This window comes from Siniperca chuatsi, linkage group LG18, assembly GCF_020085105.1.
Source record: "Siniperca chuatsi isolate FFG_IHB_CAS linkage group LG18, ASM2008510v1, whole genome shotgun sequence".
Lineage (NCBI taxonomy): Eukaryota > Metazoa > Chordata > Actinopteri > Centrarchiformes > Sinipercidae > Siniperca > Siniperca chuatsi.
The window spans coordinates 14,595,529-14,601,496 of NC_058059.1; positions in this window are offsets into that span (position 1 = coordinate 14,595,529).

Genomic DNA, 5,968 nt, shown 5'->3' on the forward strand with positions numbered 1-5,968 from the left:
TATCACTGAAATTTTGTCCGTTTGTAAAAAAGTTGTAGCGTGCAATTTCACTTTCCAAACATGTATTTGTGAATGTATATAAATCTCTTAGTAGTTAAAAAACAAAGCATAAAGCCTAGCTGTCTGAAGCATAAAAACAGTTCAGGGTTGAAAACATGTCGCACTTTGGCCCTGTAAGAGGCTGTGATCCCTCCTGAGCTCAAGAGAATGCAGCCAAACCCAACACAATACGCACTGAGCAGTAATGGGCTTACTGGTGGTCAGATGTTCAGAAAGCCTTAGTCCTATTACACTAACTCAACTGTTAGGCCACTTACTGTGGTCAAGGATCATATCAGGAGCTTTCTGAAACCTTGCTTGGATTGCAAAGATGACTGGCTGAATACTCACGGGTTAGAGCACGTTCATTCTCAAATGAGTTTCTTCTTTTTTGTAATGTTACATCTCTAAATAGGTAAAATGTTGTCAACTCAGGGAAAGGAAGGGAGAAGCAAGATGGCTGACAGTGAGAGACTGAAAGAGAGATGGAGACTGTTTGTTTCTATAGCTGGTGTGTAATCCTGTTGATGTTATGCAACAAGCTGGAAGGCGATGTACTAAAGCCAGTAGTAGTCGAGCATTACTGTAAATCAATATAATACACCTGGTGTCCTGGCTTACTTCATGGAGGACAGTCAGTCAAAACAGTCTAGTTTACAAAGGCTTTGTCACACTAACAGACATTTACCTGTTTACTTCGTGAGGCATCCATGTGAGAAGAAATATGTAGAGTGTAGTCTGCTTGGACACAAAACTCCCAACCCAAAGAAAATGCAGTGGGGGGGATCACATTTTTCTTAATACATGACATAAAGCAATATTTCATTGGACTTAGATCACTGAACTTTGTTGTGACTCAAATCAACTCATTCTAAGAATTTCCTTGACTTAAATCATTTTAATGCTGTTTTTGCAAATGAGCATATTAGTCATAATGATATCACAATCAGAATCAGCTTTACTGGCATTTAGTATGTGGACACATACAAGGAATTTGACTCTGGTTTTAAGTTGTTCTCAGTGTTACACAGTTCCAAGAACAATTTACAGGAAGAGAGAAATAGACAGCTAAAACAAGGACAACAAAGCTGAACAAAAATAGGTAAAAAATAAAAACAGAACTATTATCTATGAACAAAGTGTATATACAAGTATGTATAAAAACCATCAATGACCAATAACATACAATGCCTATATACAAGTCAATTGTTTCTGTAAATTGTAAAGAAATACAAAGTTTGCAAAGGAATAAATATTGAATGATTAATCTAATAGATTACTTCATATACATGAAGTCGGTGATTATGTACAGTATATGAATGTATACATGTCTACATACAGTATATACAGCGAGAAGTATCTGTATTTGACAATGATGGTTGATATGTATGTGTTAAAGCATGTTAATTATATTATTGCACAGCACAGAAAACAATGCTAAATGCATTGGAAACATGTTGAATTAATTCACTCTTTGCAGCATTTATTAACTGATTTTTGTGATGTAACATTACACCAGAGAGGATTAAAGGCTGTCAACCCCATACAGAAAACATTATAGTAATGTGGATGTTTGTCAACCTCACTTACTATTTGGAATATAACATAGAGGCATGCTAGATCGATTGATTTGTCTACACCTTTTACCCAACAATACACCATGAAAATGAACTTAAGTTAATGAACTACTTAAGTTCTGAGATACACTATCTAAATTATATCAACTTTAAAATAACTCACTGGGCTTTGCTCAGTTTTATTTGGAGAAGCATCCCAGATGTAAAATGGGAATGTTGACAGGGGATCATGGGTAATTTCTGTGAGTGATGAAACTGGTTGGCGGGACAGTGTGTAAGGCGCACCAGGCCAAAGCTTCACTTAATCTGCCTGTAAACTATCTTAGCTCTGATGGGATCAGCTGTTTGACCTTACTGCAAAGAGACCATCTGTAATTTGCAATTAAAAACAGCTAAATACAAACAACGTTTTATACTCTTGTCATGATTTAGCCTGAGTAACCAATGTCTTCTATCCCAGGGCATACATTTTTGTCATGTTCTTGGATTTCACGCTAGACGGACAGTAAAGGAAACTTAACATTACATAAGCATCACTTTGGATGAAAAAAAACAAAACCAAACAAACAAAAAAAGACTTGTTAAAACCCAGACTGTTTTCACATAAATAGGCTACAAGCCTGAGGTAAGAATATAAGTGGATTTGTCTGCTTGAGTCTGGTGAGGCTCCAACTCAAATATCCCACGTCTGGAGGATGCTACAGGCAGGGGTTATGGTCTTTTCACGGCCTTATGCAGCAGCCTAACAAAGCAAGGCTAAAGTGACAGAGAAAACTCTACTCAGTACTAAAATTTTCAAATCAAATCTAGTGTTGTTCAGTCTCTTCCATCTATCAAGCAAGTGGCTTTCAGTTTTTACATTTGAAGTCTCTGATGGAGAAAGGTTTTACTGTCCAAGCAGACTGTATCACGTTGTTGCATTCAACCAGAAATATTCAGCTCTGCGGCATAATGGACTTAAAATTCTACATTGTGAATGTTTACAATTACTACCTTTACTGAATAAATTTTTTCATTAATTGCTATAATAAGATATGTCCACCAGAGTGCAGTCAAACATTGAGCACTGAGCTTGAAGACCTTTTAGACTTAAGTCGTAGAAAAGGTTTCAGTCGTAGTCAGCCGAAACGTCTTGATTCTGAAAACAGAACGACGACTACGACTGAAACCTTTTCTACGATAGAACACTCCTGGACGAATGAGGGACTACACCGTCTTTTAGACTTAAGGTTCATATAATAATAGTCATAGGTTATAAATTTGTCATAGCCATAGTTTCTATTGATAGTCATTTTCATCTTCGATCAATTGATGGTAATAAACTTACTTTTTTGATAAACTTGCTTTAATTCCACTTTAGCAGAGTTTCAGTAACAATGAGTCTGTCCTGCTTGATTTTTATGTCATGCAGTCTTACAGTTATCATGTGGAGTATCATGTGAGCTTTAGTTTTGACTTTTTTATTTTATCTAATGTGTGTCTTGAGCTTCACACTGAGGTCTTGAAAATAATGCCGTGTTTTATTGATTCTTTAAGTGCACTGACTGACTGACTGCTGCCTATAGGTGGCAGATGTCATCACAATAGCCAAAGCAAGATGGCAAAAGGTTTCCAGCCAGACTACTGAATTCTGCAGAGCAACTTGTTTTTATGGCTGAAATTGAAAAGTCAACTATATCTCCTAGAAATTGGGATAACAAAGTATATAAATGTCATTTCTGGGAGACAGCGTTGGAAAAGTTCGATAAAATGACACCACGGCAGCACAAAAGAGGTATTACCTTGATTCACAAGTATTAGACCTTCCTAATGGTTCCTTGGTTATTTTTTATTGACATTGAGGGCTTGATGTTTAGCTCAGTCTAAGACTATTTTACATAACATTCTTTACATTAATCATATGGATGGTGTGAGATGCCAGTGCTCAACTCAAGAAAGAGGTGTATTTCAGTACTGTTTTTGAAAGTGCAAGAAAGCAGAAAGGAAAATATGACTTTACATTACACTTTGATTTAAAACCTCAACATGTTTTTCTTTAAGGAAGGAGAGTCTGTCCAGTGTCTACGTCTGAACTCTGAGAATATCTGGAGGTGAGAATGTTTTTGAAACATCACCAGACCGCTTAATCCAATGATCTGTGTGTCTCCTACTCACCTCTGTCGTCATTTTCGCTCTTTCTCCCTCTGGGTTTCTGTCTGTGTTAAAGAAAGAGAAAACAGAAGGAAGAAAGAAGGTGACAGCCTGTGTGCTCTAACTGCCATCATTTAAAAGATACGAGAAAACATAAACAAGCTTCTGCTTGTGGATCGCACAAAAACAAAACAAAACAAACAAAACTGAACACAACAACAGTATGTTATATATACTGTAGTCCACTTAGTCACACACACACACACTGACCATTAAAGTAATCACCATGCACTATGCTAACTAAAGTGAAGAAATCTCATTAAACAGACTGTAAGGAAAACTGTTTATCAAGAAAAATGGATAACACTTTTACAGATCCCTTAGTTTGCTATCTACTTCCTTGATATATAACTAATTTTGTTGGGGACGTTTTCTGTCAGAGATTAAAGGTCAGGAAGCATTATATGAATATATGTCTATCTGTGGTTGTAAATGACAGATAAGTGTGCAATTCAACAAATATGGAGAAAAACCTTTTTCTGCTCTAAACAAATATTTACTTGGGTTACCAAATGGATCTCTGTGACTGCTTCCAGTTATTACCATAAGGCTTTTCAGGAATTCCCTCCAGAAACCTATCGTTTAGGAAACAAGTACATGTAGCCTATCAAAAATAACAACCTATAGTTAATTGCCAGCAACACTTCTTATTGCTGTCTCAGTATGTACCAAGGTCTCTAAACAAGTGATTATGTGCAAATGATTGATCTTGTATTCAGTCTCGGCCTTCAAGAAGTGTTTTTATTACAAACAAGGTAATTGGATGCTAAGTGAGTGAAATGATTCATCCTGTTCCCAGTGCAGTTTTCATTGTTTCAGTTTTGATAGCTGACTTAAAACTGGCTCACAGCTTCACTGGCCCAGAATTGAAAAGGTCCTAAATGCTGGACGTAGACGTAATAGAACAAAGACAGATTTTATGTCATAGGTTCAGTCTCAACGATCGCCTTTCATCATACAAATACTTTCCACTTGATGGAAACTGTTCCTTCAAAGGGGATACAGAGGGCATTCTCATTTTCTCCTTTACATTACAAATCAGGCATCAGCTGATTAGAAGGGTAGATGTGCAAGGCATTAAAATAATAAATGCTGCTCATACTGGTTAAATGACCGTTATTGTGATCACAGGGCACCAGTGTGAGACATTTCTCAGAGTTTCTGTCTGTCTTCTGTTGAAATGCTCGCTAACTTGTCTCTGTCTGACTCATCTGACTTTCTGTCTCTATTTTTATGACACTTTGAATCATCTGACTGGGAATCTGCCAGGGGTCTTGACAAATCTGTCTAACTGCTCTGTAAACAGACCCGAAGCTGGAGTCAATAGAGTTCATATTTAGTCCCTCCATCCAGACTAAGGCACCATTTTCCATACAGGATGTTTTTAAAAAAGATCTCTAAATGTAATGAATTCTAAAATGCCAGTCTCACTTTGTATTGTGGAGTTTTAAAACCACTGCTTTTTGAAAACACTCATGCACTGTACTGTATGTTTGTCATGTGATCTCAGGTAGCCTGTTGGTATCTTGTTGTTGTGTGTTCTGCTGGTCCACTTTGTACTTAACATTTGCTCTGTAAACAACAAGTTTGAAAATTGCAAAAACCTGCTGGCCAGAAACTGTGTAGAGTTGTAGGCTCAAATGACCTGTACAATACATGCTCTATAGCAAAGTGTTTTACTGTTGTTTTGCCTTCTCAATGTGTTGTCAAAATGTTGGCAACACGTAAAAGCCTTCTAATTCATTGTCATTAATGTGGATTTCGCCTCGGATACAGTGGAGTCCTGCAAATTATATTTTCAAGTTAAAATTGAGACATTGCTTTTGTCATCAAAAGCAATTGGTTGGGTTCCAACCTTTTAACTTTTGTTCATAAGGAGTTTTGGAGCACGGTGACCCCAGTTCAAAAGGTCATGACCTTAAATTATAGGGTTGTTGGAGGTCACAGTGAGGTTGTTGCATCGTGACAAAGTGTGTGCTCAGATAGGACATGCTTATTAATGTATCCCGTTTTTTTCTCTCAAGTGGAGTAGAGAAAAAGCCCCTCCTAAAATAACTCAAAAAGGAGTTTTTTTCTTTTTATTTGAGTGTCTGCACCCTTTTAGCTTAGATAACCAACTCAGATGAACCTGTAAACACCAAACATGTGGACTACACCAATGT